At 48.1% G+C, this 15,015-nt stretch overlaps 1 protein-coding gene across 1 annotated transcript in view; it reads left to right on the forward strand.

Annotated features, from left to right (window-relative positions):
* Nucleotides 1–2,477: 2,477 nt before the first annotated feature.
* Nucleotides 2,478–15,015, forward strand: part of LOC102088840 (transmembrane protein 52B) — a 332,692-nt gene continuing 320,154 nt past the window's right edge. Inside the window, exon 1 of the mRNA XM_065048370.1 lies at nucleotides 2,478–2,693. The gene's annotated coding sequence lies outside the window, so the exon portion shown is untranslated. The remainder of the gene's footprint in view (nucleotides 2,694–15,015) is intronic.

Below are 15,015 nucleotides of genomic sequence, written 5' to 3' on the forward strand. Positions count from 1 at the left end.
TTAGAAAGCTGAAAGGACAAATAAAAAGACATCACGACTGAATTCATTTTCAGACCCTGTGACGTTAACACGACAACTACACAAGCTGCTGTGAGCACACAGGGTCGTGTCCTGACACTCCGAGGTACTTATTAAAAGCCCAAACAGATGGATAAGGTTTTCTTTTGACAGAGGCATTACCTTTGTAGCCCATCCATTTCTCCCCTTTGCTTCATCAGCACGTTCTCCATTCTGTCAGCGAGAAAGGGGCTTTGTCCTGTTGAAAGATCCACAAGTTTTGCCAAAATGCAAAAAGCGCTTTGCAGCCTCTTCAGAAAGTATGTTTAGTGCAGGGGTGTCAAACTCATTTGTAGCAAATGCATTTTTAGGACTGTATAAATGTAGGAGTAGTCGCATTTCTAGAGTCCTAAAATTACGTTTGGCCCTTTGAAGGCAACCGCGAGGCTGATGTGCCCCCCAGTGAAAATGAGTTTGACACCCCCGGCTTAGAGGAAAACACGTTTGCTGTGAAGACAGTCGACAGATCTAATGGTAGTTAAGTCTTTCCTACAGCATCCTTTCAGCACGCAACGTAATTGAGTTAATATAATGCTAATATGCACAATTATGACAATAATCACAGCACAGGATAGCAGCTGAAACCAAACCTCATTATATAAGCATGTGACATAAGAAATTCAAGGTCTTAGTCCTGCATCTACTTGGTGACTACAAAACCTCTCCCACTGACTGGCAAGTCACCTAGATCTCTTAGTCTTCTCCTACTCCAAGTGCTTTGACAAATACACAAACTGGGACAAAAGTGTCCTTCACTGGATGCCTGACTCATTTTCCACAGATCAGGGGCAACACAACTGCTGGCAAATTCATTTTCCGTTTTCCCTCTCAGAAAAGAGATGTCACGACACGTAGCCAGCAAGTACTTGCTGAAATCTCAGAGCCACATATGAGGAAACCTGTGCATATTTAAAAAAAAAAAAAAAAAGAGGAGGTCTTCCCCACCTTTACTGGTCAATGCACAGAAAGGACACGTGAACATTGGTGAAGATGGGCTGTGAGATGGGCTGTGAGATATTATGTGTAAGGTAATAATGTGTAATAAGCTCTGCACTTGACTCCTATAACTCAGCTCGCACTGGCACAGCCCCTTGCACTCACTGGCACTGAGCAGAGGGCAGCAGGCACACGTGCCCTGCAGACCTTCGATGAGAACTGGCAGCCACAGCTCTCGTTTCACTCCTTCACAACTGCCTGTCAAAGAATTGATTAGACAAAACCGACTCCAGGCTTGTCTCATGAACAGTAGGAGAAAGAACTAAATACCTCAGCTGGAAAATAATTCTGGAAAATAAGCTCTCCAGCAGCCAAATCATTTCAAAAACAGAGGCTTTTGGTTTTGGTTTTGGTTTATTTTTGCTTGGTTTGTTGGTTGGATTTGTTTGTCTGGTTTTGTTAGGTTTGGGGTTTTTTGTTTTGTTTCAATTGGAGCAGGTGAGAAGCTCAAGCTCGATTAAAGAGAGAGTACAAAGAACTCTCTGCAGCCTTAAAATCCTGTCATACTGGCCTCGTATGGCAAACAACATACACAGCTAAGACCGACACACTATTTCAGAAGAGTTATTACATGCATGCCGCATAACAGATACCATATAAGAGTAGACAAATAGAGTTAAACATTAGTTCCTATTACCTGTAATATGAATGGGTCACTGAGATGAGCAGAGCCTCGATGAACCACTCCTGCCAGCACGTGGTCACATTGTAGGTATCCTGAAGAGCTTCTCTAGTCTCGCTCTCTAAGACTGGAATTTAAGAATTATTAACAAAAAACCCCTGTCAAACAGCAAAAGCAGCTGTTGCATTAGCTACCAATCTGAGCAGAAGCCCAAGTCATTGACCAGTTTTTCACATCTGTTTCACAAACAACTACAAATAAATCACAGCTCCTACGCACTTGAAGAATCTGGACCTGTCTTGTCATCGCTTTCCCAGAGCAAAGAGCATAGCCCCCTCCCCTCTTCCCCCCTTCCTACCCCTCTGCACACCACCTCCAGCCCCGCTACAACCCCACCTGTCCCCCACCCAAACACATCCCCCCCCACGCCCACCCCACCCCTCGCCTGACAGAGCCCAAGACCTTCCGCTGCTGACAGCTACCTGCTCGGGGCCTGGGAGCAAGCGTCACCCAAATGGAACAACCGGCCCAGGCCCACCCACGGGAGACTCTGGGGCGCAAACCAGATGCAAACTCTTCCGTCCTTCCTTCCTTCCTGCCTTGGCCCTAAGTGTCACCTCCCTCACCCACTTGTTGGGTTTTATTCCGAAAAAAAAAAGAGTGGTTTAAAATCTGGGCTCGGGTGTGTTGAAGAGGGACAGCGTTAGCGACTTTCCCCTGGGGACAGAGTGCAAGGTTAGTGGCAACCTGTTTGGTTCTCACTTCAAAGCTTCTCTTTCGACGCCTAGGTGAGAAGCAGAAGCCAAAGGTTCTGCCAAGGATGGGCACTGTCGAGCAAAAGACATCTGCAGAGGCAAGCCCGGAGGACGGCGCTCCTAAGCAGAGGAAGGGCCTTGTCGCAAGCTGCGTTTGAACGTGCCCGTTGGTGCTGCTGGACTGGACTCCTTCCAGGGCACAGTCCCCCAGGGATCCGTACAGAGACTTGGCCACACTGGTCACTTGAGGAGGGTGACAGACGGTAAGCGCACAAATCATCTGGAGTCACAGCCAGGGTCCTGCTAGTGGTGAGGACAAGTGAACAAGGCTTGATTCTCTTGGTTTTTCGGCATCCTGCATCTTGCCTTCTGCCCAGGGTGGGCTAGGTGCCACTGCCTCTGCGGACTTGCTCTGGCTGGGACGGAGTTGACTCTTGTTAGTGGCAGCTGGCCTAGCACCGTGTTTGGCAGGGGTGGCTAAAGCGGTGTTGCTTACTGCAGCTGTGGTGTGGCTGTTGCTGCGAGTGCGGGCCTCCCGGAGCCGTGAGGTTGTCTCTTTTTCCTGCAGCGCCGAGGCTGGGGGTGTGCAAGAGGTTGGGAGGGTGGAGAGCAGGAGAGCATCCGGGAAGTGGCCAAAGGGCCGTCCCCTGCTGTAGGCCAGCTGCGCCCACAGGCCTGGTGTTCCTTGCTGCTGGTGCTGCTGCTGCTGCCTTTGTGGTGCAGGTCAGCGTTTCTGGGCGCATGCATGATTTGGGGTGGGCTTGGGGGTGGGCAGGAGGGCAGCAGGCCAAAGGGCTCCCCTCCTGCTGTGCTGCCTGGGTGTCCCTGGCTGTGTGTCTGCCGGGGGCCGGGGAAGCAAGAGCAAGAGGGCCAAGCGGGCGGCAGGCAGCGCAGGCTGGTGAGCGGCAAGGAGGAAAGGCCAAGGGCTTTGGGCGTCTGGTGCCGGGCCAGGTGGGGCTGAGGCGAGGGCATCTTTTCTACTAATGTCTATTCGTGATCCATAAACCTCACTTACTGAATCATCTGCTCCCTGTAGCGTAATTAGCAAAGGGTTGCACTGCAGAGACTCACATCCCGGGAGAGATTGCCCTTTGGATAGGGTAAGTTTTCTTTTTCATTCTATAACCATTCATTGCTCACTGTCCATCCCCCAAACTCTGTGGTCCAGATAACACTGTATCAGGAGGGGCAATGAGAGACAGCAACAAAAACTATGCACTTATTTAAATCATCCTTAGACTCGGTCCCCTTGGACACATGTTTGTTTTCATAACTCAATTCCCTTTAGCTCTGTACATCCCCACAGCTATGGATCTGGCAAGCGTCTACTCAAATTGTTAGGGAACCTTCAGTTTCAGTGACGTTCACGTTAAGTAACCCATTTGTAAATTCTACATAATACAGGATTAGTAATCCCCAAAAGTTTCATTTCATTTTCATCTCTGTATCTTTAGTTGAAGTGGGTCGTCAGTTGTCAGTACTTGCCACTCCTCACTGTCCTTTGGAGGTCTGATTGGCTCTTTAATCCACGTGTAATGAGTCCACCCTTTCTCAGCTGGTCGCACCACTGTCTCGGTGATCAGCAGAACTTGAAATGCGCCTTCCCAATCTGGCTGAAGCTTAGCGTCTTTCCAGGATTTGACCAGGACCTGCTGTCCAGGCTGAAACTTGTGAGCTGCAGACTCTAAAGGCAGAGTTTGTGCCAGAAGCCCTTGGTGCCTGAGAGAAGACAGAAAAGACAACCCGAGCATACAGTTTTTGAGAAACAAATCCTTAGTTTCAAACCGTGGGGGTCCATCCGTTATTTCGCTTTTGCTACCACTGCCCCCGTGGCAGTGCTAAGAGGGAAGGCTTCTCCCCACCTGGTAAGATGATCAAACACTAGTAAGTTTTTAATTCAGCCAACTGCAGGTAATTCTGTGAAATCAACTTGTATATTTTGGAAGGGTCATAAACTTGGCCTTCAACCTCCTGCAGGCTGCTTCCTAAGTGCCTTTTCATTTACTTTTTTACAAACCACACATCATTCACAAATTTGCTTGGCTATAGTATAAATTCCAGTACACCCATATTTTTATAACACTATGGCACCCATTACTTGTTTTCCTCATTAACTCTCTTGATGTAAAATTGCTAATACCTTCCTCATGGTTTGCTTATTTAACATTTCTCTACCCTCTGGGAGTACGCATTTCCCATTCTGTTCCCTGGCTTCCAACTCTTGGAGGACTTCTTTTTATCTTTCATTGAAAACTGGAATTTCTTGTGGGGCCAGGACCTCGGGCGTGAGATAAAACCTGAAGCAATAAATAAGTTAAGGCTGCTTCTCAGGCCATTTCATCTGCTAACCAACTTCCCCTGACACAAAAAGAGTTGCCCCTCTGATGTCCATTAACATGTACTACAGCCACTTCTATTGGTGACATCAGATTCCATAACACTTGTCCAACTAGTTCTTCATGAACCAATTCTTTACCTTTGCTATTAATTAGACCCCATTCTTCCCAAATTTTCCCAAAGGTGTGCACTTCTCCAAATGCGTATCTAGAACCATTACGGATGGTACCTTCTTTTCCTTCTAACATTTGCAGTGCCTGACTGACGGCTTGTGGCTGGCATGTTTGAGCTGACCAGTTATTAGGCAACCTTCCCGTTTCTCTTATTTCACCATTCACACCTTCAACGATGGCACACCCATTGTGTCTCTTCCCCTGAATTACCCTTGAAGACCCATCTATGAAGAGGTGCAGCCCATTGCCACCTCTCCATAGGAAAGCAGCAGGGTTTAATTTCCTGCTTTCTCCCACCAGAAGAGCAGTTGCTGCTGCAGCTTGCACACACTCTGGCCAACCTCGAGACACTGGGTCTAAGAGCTTAGATCAGTGTGCCACTGCTTGTCGCTTCCCCCCCAGCCCACTTGCTGCTGGAGCAGCGTGAGAGGCAGAACAGGCCTCCACTCTGTGCAAGCATTGCTCAACAATAACAAAAACATCTCTGTATTATCAACACTGTTTTAAGCATCAATCAAAAACATAGTCCCATACCAGGTACCACAAAGAAAATTAACTCCAGCCCAGCCAAAACCAACACAAACTTCCAGGTAATACAATATCTTTCAAATTTTCTCCTTGTCACCCCCCAGGCAGTAACTGTGTTTCCACACCCAGAGCCTGTAAAAGGTTTCTCTCTAATATAGAAGCTGGGGAATCTTCCCCTAATATATTCCTTCCCCATACGCTTTTAATTCTTATTATCACAAATAGGAATTTATTCATAATTGTCTCTCCTTCCTCCCTGCTACCCCATTTATTACAACTCCGTCTTCAGTTCTGGATCTTTTTAGGGGAGAATTTAGAAGGGACATGGGAGCTTCTGTTTCTGCTAAAAACTAGACCTCATTACCAATTACCACCATTACTTTACCAATTACATGCTCTTTTCCAATTTAAACGTTTCCCCACAAAAAACAAACAAACAAAAAAAAAAAAAAAAAAAAAAACACCAATAAAAAAAGCCACCACAACACCAAAAACATTTTCAGCCCCTCTGATTTTCCAAAGTGTATTGAGTTTTCTTCCTTTAGTCATTTCCAACAGTTGCCGCCCTAGGGGTAAATATCCCAGATTTCCACAATAATAGCATCCCATTTTCTCTCATTCTCTCACTTTTTTCACTGACTTTGGTCTAAATCTTCTGCGGTTTTGTTTTGTTCTTTTCCCTTCCAGTCTTTCACTTGCAACCAATCAGTCTGCTTCAACTTTTCGCTTCAGTTCCCGACCATCATACACAAACACGACCACACTCAGATTTTTTGCAAATTCTTCCTGCCAACCTGGCACATGCTCTCGGAAATACTTCCGTAGATCCACAAACACACTTGCTACCAGTCCACAAAGCTTTCCAAAAATCTTCCCCAGTCGGTGCTCCCCTGGCTTCTGTCTACATTCCTGCACTTCAGTTCAGTTTACTCTTATCTCCTCAAAAGCTCAAAAGCTTTTATCAGATTTTTAACCACCGTTTGGCAATTATCTCCATTTGTTTGATTATTATCATCTCAATTAGAATCACCTTGGGGCCAGGTAGTCTCCCACTGCCTGTGGGGTTAGTTCCACATTCTTTTAAATGATGTTTCCGGAAAGACCAACTCTCTCAATAACAGGATAACATCGGCTCAGAATGGATTCTAGCCGCTCCCCCCCTCCCCCTCCCCAAAAAAAAAAATTAGAAAATCATGATGCTCATCGATCCCCATCTTCCCTTCAGAGTTTGATTTCCTCACATAATCAAATCCCCAGAGTGCCAGGGGGTGCATCCGTGTAACACTGGAACACTGGAGGGCATTCACATGTACATCCCCCCCTTCGCACTTGCTCCCCTACACACACATACGCACGCACATCTGCTGCTGGCTGCACTGCAAAATAACTTTAGCAATCCCAGGGTAAAGCCCAGCAAAAGCAGTAAGGACAAGAAAGACAGTTGGGGAGGTAATCAAGAGGTGATACAGAGAGCAGAGACCAGCTCTGCAAGCACCTTAGTTAAATTACTCCCAACTGCAGCTAAAATTCTTTCCCTAGGTTTTTATACTCGTTTTCGACCATCCTCTTTATGGTGGTCATATGCCAAATCATCCTATACGTACCAGTAATTCATTTGTCCAGGACATCTGTTTTCTAGGTGTTTTTTAGTTACAGTTTGCCAGTCTCCTCGATATAAGGTCATTGCATGCTTTTCTTGAAAACCTTGCTGTACCATAAGTATTTTCCCAATTTTGCAATACCTCGGCCAAGGGTGTCCCCTTCTCTATGCCGAGTTTTATTTCCCATCACTAAAAAAATTCAGAGACACGCTTCCGTTGAGTCACGAGGTTCAGAGGGAGCCCCTTGCTTTCTAATCTCCTTCAGAGAGGAGTTTAGGTGCGGCTGGATCCCATCCTAGTCTCAGACTTGGTCAACGGCTTATGTCTAAAGGATATTTTCCCATTCTCAAGAGAGACTCGAACACTGCTTTTATGTGCACTTTACACTGATCAGGCCACACACTTTGCACTCAAAAACATACTGCAGAAAGGGAGGGACTCGCACCCACCCTGGTGTGGAGGAAGATTTAAAGGCCCTACAGTTTTTTTTACATACCAATTTAGATCTTTGCATAGCAAATTGTCATTGGATCCGTATTTTGGCCAGAATATCACTCTATTAAGGGCTATTTTGTCCAGACAAAACACAATACTTTATCATTTTCTATTTATCCTTCCTTTTTGTACACCACACGTTTCCCCGGTACCTTAACATCCTCCCTAAAGGACTGGACGGAGGAATGTCACCATTTTTCCTTTCTATTTCCCATTCTGAGTCTCGAGGCTTCTCCTTGCGCCTCGTCCCTCCTCTCAGAATGCCCCCGACCACCAAGGTAGTACTTAACAGTCTGTTTTCTTACCTTGGTCCACGCACAAAGTTGCCCGCTCGCTCGTATCGTGCTTCCCGCTTTTTCCTTTCTCCTTTCGCCTATGGTTTGCGGGGATCCGCCTTCGTCCCCACAGCCCTGCAGTTTCTGTCTGTCCGTCCGTCCTGGAATCCCCACCGACCATCCAGAAGGCCATTGAAATCAACGGGGCACGCCTTCCCGTCCATTGGCGACAGGGACCCCCGAGATGACGACGTCGAGTCTCGGACGAGCCCCCAGACTTGTAGGAAACCATCATCTTGCCAACAGAATAGGCTCAGGCAGGATCTCTCGGCAAAGCACGTTTTATTAAGGCTTTTGCGAAACGGGCCGTTCTACCTAAAAGTAGGCACACGCAATAGGGCAAAAAGCTTATACGCCCCCACAAATGCCAGCTGCAAATTCCCTGCCCTGTTCCCCAGGGGTTGGGTACTGCAGGCTTTCCGGACTGCCCGCCGCCTGCCTCAGTTTCCAGGACTCATTCATCTCATGCTAAGAAGGCCCTTCCCCTGCTGGATCTATTGCAAAGGTGGGTTCCTGGCTCTTGGGTTAGCCTTCCCTCTAGCTGCACTTGTTTTTGAAATGCAGGAATGAGTTTGCATTGCAGCATGAGTTGGAAGAGAGTTGGTTTGTGGGAAGGATTCCCAGTGTGATGTGTGTCAATCCTTCCCCCCTCGCTGGGTGAGGTGGCAGCTGAGTTGCAAAAGCAACATTCCTTCTCGAAGGGCTCCTTCCTTGCAGGGCTGAGGCAGAGGCGAGAGAGCGAGGCAGGTGCACGGGGGGGGCGCCGTGGGGGGCGCCGTGGGGGGGGCGGTTTGTCGGTGGGAAAAGCGGGGATCGAACCAGGGACCCATTTGACCAATCCGCGGGTCCGGCGCCCTGGCCGCTCCGCCAGCGCGATCCCACGGCCGTGGAACGCACGGCGCCCCCTATAGGCCGCAGAGCGGCCTGCGCGGCGGCTAAAGGCCGGGGGGGCGGTGGGCGGGGTGGGGATGGAAGTGGGTGCCCTGCGGACCAGCGTCCCGCGACCTGGCCGCTCCTCTACCGCCATCCCCACCGCCGGGGGACGCCACAGCTCCCCCTACAAACCTCCGCCCGCCCGCTAAGCTCGGCCCATGCCGGGGGGCACCCACCGACTCGCTGCCTCCCACCACCACGCTGCAACCCCACCTGCCCCCCGCCCAATCACACACCCCCCCACCCGCCCCTCGCCTGACAGAGCCCAAGACCTCCCGCTGCTGACAGCTACCTGCTCGCGGCCCTAGCGGCAGCGCACGCCGCTCTGCGGCCTATAGGGGGCGCCGTGCGTTCCACGGCCGTGGGATCGCGCTGGCGGAGCGGCCAGGGCGCCGGACCCGCGGATTGGTCAAATGGGTCCCTGGTTCGATCCCCGCTTTTCCCACCGACAGACCCCCACCCCCCACGGCCCCCCCCCCCGCGCACCTGCCTCGCTCTCTCGCCTCTGCCTCAGCCCTGCAAGGAGCTATTGAAGGACGAAGGTTGTTTTTACAACTGGTTTGGCACCTGAGCTCAGCGGGGGAAAGGATTGAGAGGTATCAGACTATGAATCACAGAATCACAGAATGTTAGGGATTGGAAGGGACCTCAGAAGATCGTCTAGTCCAATCCCCCCGCCAGAGCAGGAACACCTAGATGAGGTTACACAGGAATGTGTCCAGGTGGCTTTTGAATGTCTCCAGAGGAGGAGACTCCTCAGCCTCCCTGGGCAGCCCGTTCCAGTGCTCTGCCAGCCTCACTGAGAAGAAGTTTCTTCTCCTATTTAAGTGGAACCTCCTGTGTTGCAGTTTGTACCCATTGCCCCATGTCTTATCATTGGTTGTCAGTGAGAAGAGCCTGGCTCCATCCTCGTGACACTCACCCTTTACATATTTACAAACATTAATGAGGTCACCCCTCAGTCTCCTCTTCTCCAAACTAAAGAGACCCAGCTCCCTCAGCCTTTCCTCAGTAGGGAGATGCTCCACTCCCTTAATCAACTTTGTCGCCCTGCGCTGGACTCTCTCCAGCAGTTCCCTGTCCTTCTTGAACTGAGGGGCCCAGAACTGGACACAATATTCCAGATGCGGTCTCACCAGGGTAGAGTAGAGGGGCAGGAGAACCTCTTTCAACCTACTAACTACCCCCCTTCTAATACACCCCAGGATGTCATTGGCCTTCTTGGCCACAAGGGCACAGTGCTGGCTCATGGTCATCGTGCCGTCCACCGGGACCCCCAGGTCCCTTTCACTGCTCTCTGACAGGTCATTCCCCGACTTATACTAGTACCTGGGGTTCTTCTTGCCCAGATGCAAGACTCTACACTTGCGCTTGTTATAGTTCATTCATGTTTTCCCCGCCCAACTCTCCAGCCTGTCCAGCTCTCGCTGGATGGCAGCACAGCCTTCTGGCGTGTCAGCCACTCCTCCCAGCTTGGTGTCATCAGCAAACTTGCTGACAGTCACTCTATTCCCTCATCCAAGTCATTGATGAATATATTGAATAGTACTGGCCCCAGTACCGACCCTTGAGGGACTCCACAGGCCTCCAACTAGACTCTGCCCCGTCGATCACGACTCTCTGGCTTCTTTCCTTCAGCCAGTTCACAGTCCACATCGCTACCCGATCGTCCAGACCACACTTCCTCAGTTTAGCTGGGAGGATGCTGTGGGAGACCGTGTCAAACGCTTCACTGAAATCAAGACAGACCACATCCACTGCTTTACCATCATCTGTCCACCCGGTTATGTCCTCATAAAAGTCTATGAGGTTGGTCAAGCACGACTTCCCTTTGGTGAAGCCACGTTGACTGCCCCTAATGACCCCCTTATCCCTGATATGCCTTGAGATGGCACCAAGGATAAGTCGTTCCATCAGTTTCCCAGGGATGGAGGTGAGGCTGACCGGTCCATAGTTACCCGGGTCCTCCTTCTTGCCCTTTTTGAAGACTGGAATGACATTTGCTTTCCTCCAGCCCTCAGGCACCCCTCCCGTTTCCCATGACTTAGCAAAGGTGACGGAGAGTGGCCTAGCAATGATCAGCCAGCTCCCTCAGCACCCGCGGGTGCATCCCACCTGGAGCCATGGATTTATGGATGTCCAGATTGCTTAATCGGTCCCTAACCCAGGCCCTCAGCCTTCCCTAGCCTGGAAGCACCAACACCCACGAAGGAGCGAGCTGTGGGCAATGTCCTGCTTTGCCTTCAGCGTCTCTCGCAATGTTAACTTGCAAATTTGTAGTGGATGAGGGTGTGGAACTGCAAGCTGGGGATAACAGTTTTCCAGTGAACGTGAAGGAGAAGGACGTTGAACTGCTGCCCATGCAAGCTGGTCTCAGAGGACACGTAGCAACTATTCACCTCACACCTGGCAATGCATTCGTTTTAAAAAAAAAAAAAAAAATAAGCCCAAAACCACTAAGGCAGGGCTATGTTTCTCACCTGCATAGATGTCATCCTTTCCTGACTGGAACCCTTGGCTTCTTTGTGAAGCCTTTGGTTTCATTACCGGGTAGCGGAGGTTTGTTATCAGTCCTTGATTTGGCTTGTCGTAAGTGTATATTGAATCCTTCAATATTCTGAAGATCCTCTCTGGAACACCTTCAGAAGTCTGCAGAGAAAGGAAAGAAACATTTGTCTGCAGCTGCTCTTCGCATGGAGTCCCCAAAAATGAAAGGAATGACAGGTTGCTTCTTCTTTCCCAAGGAGCTGTTTTGGAAGCAGACTGGGTGACAGAGTCTGGTACCAGCCTTTGGCCACCAGGGACACCTGCTTGGTGGTGTGCTCTAGGCCCTAAGTGTCACCTCCCTCACCCGCTTGATTTTTTTTTTTTTTTTTTTTTTTTTTTTAAAGGGAGAAGAGCAGTTTAAAATCTGGGCTCAGGGGTGTGTTGCAGAGGGATGGCGTTACCGACTTCCCCCTGGCGTCAGAGCGCAACGTTCTCTAGGTTATCTACTTTAGTCTTCTAGTGCACCACACTGGTGTGGATGTCAATGAATAAAGTCTGTGTTGAACTTGTATAAGGAAACACGGAAAAAAAGAATAAGCCAATAAACGCCATCATTATTTTAAAGAAAGATGAGAAGGTAATTTTGCTTATGTCTCCAATAGAAAAGAACCACTGAACAATGACCCCCCTTCCTTCTCTCCTCAGTGGGCAGAGATGACAAGAGTTCCTCCTACTCCTTCCCTCTCCTTTCTCCCAAGGTAAACAGTGTCACATTCAGTGCCATGTAGATTAACTTGCATTTCTGAATTGAACCATAACTCCCCTTGGCACCACTCCAAGCAGAGAGACGAACTGAGCAGCTCAGACATGGATGTGTATGAGTATTCAAGGGTCCTGGCCTGACACCAACATCAGTGACATTGTCTTGATCTATCCTTTAATAGACTGAGATCTTTGTCGGTCAAAGTTCAGGCAGCTTACCAGAAAACCAACTACAGTCCTCATGTGTTAACAACATTTAGACTGTCAAAGGAAGAATGCTCAAATTTTAAATTCATCCTTCGTTTGCAGAGAACAGCTGCAGAAACTGAATGCCTAACACAAGCTAGCGCAACAACACAGAAACGTAGAGAAGGAAAGAGAACACCCAACCGCCTGTTCTACTGGTTATTTTCTCCAATACAGGAGAAACAACCACCAACTCTGGAGAACAAACAGGTCAGGGTTATTGGTCCCACAAAAACGAGCATAAGAAATACTAAGGCAATTCCCCAGAGTCCAGTAACTCTCTTGCCCTCAAGCCAGGGTCGTGCCACAAAAACAAAACTCTTACCAAAGATTTCATCTTAGCTTGAACAGGTAAGTTGTGATGACGGAGATTCGCCAGGAGTCCTAAACATGGTATCATTACCTCATCTTCTGTGGTTTGACTGAAAAGTCCAGGAAGTCAAACAAAGACTTTTAATTAAAGCATCCAGAAATTAGTTACCAGAATTTGGGGGTTGAGGGTGGGGTGCTTGGGGGACTCTATTTTGTTGCCGTGGCGGTGGGGAGGGGAGTGTGGTATTGTTTTGTTTTTTAACTAGACACCATTCTGCCAAGCCAAGCAAAATTCAGATTGCAATCCCCATAGTGTGGGCAGTTTTTAACTGAGCACATCTGGGGGAAAAAAAAAAAAAAAAGGTCTATCAGAGACCAGCACTATCAAAGGTCCTTTATTGCAGGTGCTTTTAAGAGTCACTAGATCTCTTACAAGGACCCTTGCACAAAAGTCATTTTAATGTAACATAAGTCTGTTCCTAATGACGAGCATGACTTTTCCCCTGGGTCTTCTCTTTGACAGCTCCCTGGGATATGCAGGTGGGCTAAGAGGCCAGTTAATATCCAGTCACTGAAAGTCCCACAACCACTGCATTTGACAGGCTGTAACAACATGGTTTGCTAAGAAAAACCTCTGTTTAGCTTGGAGTAAAAATGCCACAGGTCACTCTGGAGACCAGGTTAGTGCAATATGCTAATGGCCTTCAGAAAGTTTAGAAACTTAGCCAGGTGTTTCCCATGAGAGAAGGTAACTGAGTGCACACTTACACATGATGCATTAGAAATGAAATTAATTCATTGACGTTGGCACCAGCACAAAAGACCTGAACATTGTAAGTTACCCTCTGCAGCAACTGGATACTCTGAGGAAATTAAAAGCTGTTCACATGTGTCTTTCCTATAGCATCGCACTCAAGAATGTTACAAATTAGAAAGCTGAAAGGACAAATAAAAAGACATCACGACTGAATTCATTTTCAGACCCTGTGACGTTAACACGACAACTACACAAGCTGCTGTGAGCACACAGGGTCGTGTCCTGACACTCCGAGGTACTTATTAAAAGCCCAAACAGATGGATAAGGTTTTCTTTTGACAGAGGCATTACCTTTGTAGCCCATCCATTTCTCCCCTTTGCTTCATCAGCACGTTCTCCATTCTGTCAGCGAGAAAGGGGCTTTGTCCTGTTGAAAGATCCACAAGTTTTGCCAAAATGCAAAAAGCGCTTTGCAGCCTCTTCAGAAAGTATGTTTAGTGCAGGGGTGTCAAACTCATTTGTAGCAAATGCAATTTTAGGACTGTATAAATGTAGGAGTAGTCGCATTTCTAGAGTCCTAAAATTACGTTTGGCCCTTTGAAGGCAACCGCGAGGCTGATGTGCCCCCCAGTGAAAATGAGTTTGACACCCCCGGCTTAGAGGAAAACACGTTTGCTGTGAAGACAGTCGACAGATCTAATGGTAGTTAAGTCTTTCCTACAGCATCCTTTCAGCACGCAACGTAATTGAGTTAATATAATGCTAATATGCACAATTATGACAATAATCACAGCACAGGATAGCAGCTGAAACCAAACCTCATTATATAAGCATGTGACATAAGAAATTCAAGGTCTTAGTCCTGCATCTACTTGGTGACTACAAAACCTCTCCCACTGACTGGCAAGTCACCTGGATCTCTTAGTCTTCTCCTACTCCAAGTGCTTTGACAAATACACAAACTGGGACAAAAGTGTCCTTCACTGGATGCCTGACTCATTTTCCACAGATCAGGGGCAACACAACTGCTGGCAAATTCATTTTCCGTTTTCCCTCTCAGAAAAGAGATGTCACGACACGTAGCCAGCAAGTACTTGCTGAAATCTCAGAGCCACATATGAGGAAACCTGTGCATATTTAAAAAAAAAAAAAAAAAGAGGAGGTCTTCCCCACCTTTACTGGTCAATGCACAGAAAGGACACGTGAACATTGGTGAAGATGGGCTGTGAGATGGGCTGTGAGATATTATGTGTAAGGTAATAATGTGTAATAAGCTCTGCACTTGACTCCTATAACTCAGCTCGCACTGGCACTGAGCAGAGGGCAGCAGGCACACGTGCCCTGCAGACCTTCGATGAGAACTGGCAGCCACAGCTCTCGTTTCACTCCTTCACAACTGCCTGTCAAAGAATTGATTAGACAAAACCGACTCCAGGCTTGTCTCATGAACAGTAGGAGAAAGAACTAAATACCTCAGCTGGAAAATAATTCTGGAAAATAAGCTCTCCAGCAGCCAAATCATTTCAAAAACAGAGGCTTTTGGTTTTGGTTTATTTTTGCTTGGTTTGTTGGTTGGATTTGTTTGTCTGGTTTTGTTAGGTTTGGGGTTTTTTGTTTTG

The sequence above is a fragment of the Columba livia genome, unplaced genomic scaffold (genome assembly GCF_036013475.1).
Source record: "Columba livia isolate bColLiv1 breed racing homer unplaced genomic scaffold, bColLiv1.pat.W.v2 Scaffold_82, whole genome shotgun sequence".
In the NCBI taxonomy this organism is placed as follows: domain Eukaryota; kingdom Metazoa; phylum Chordata; class Aves; order Columbiformes; family Columbidae; genus Columba; species Columba livia.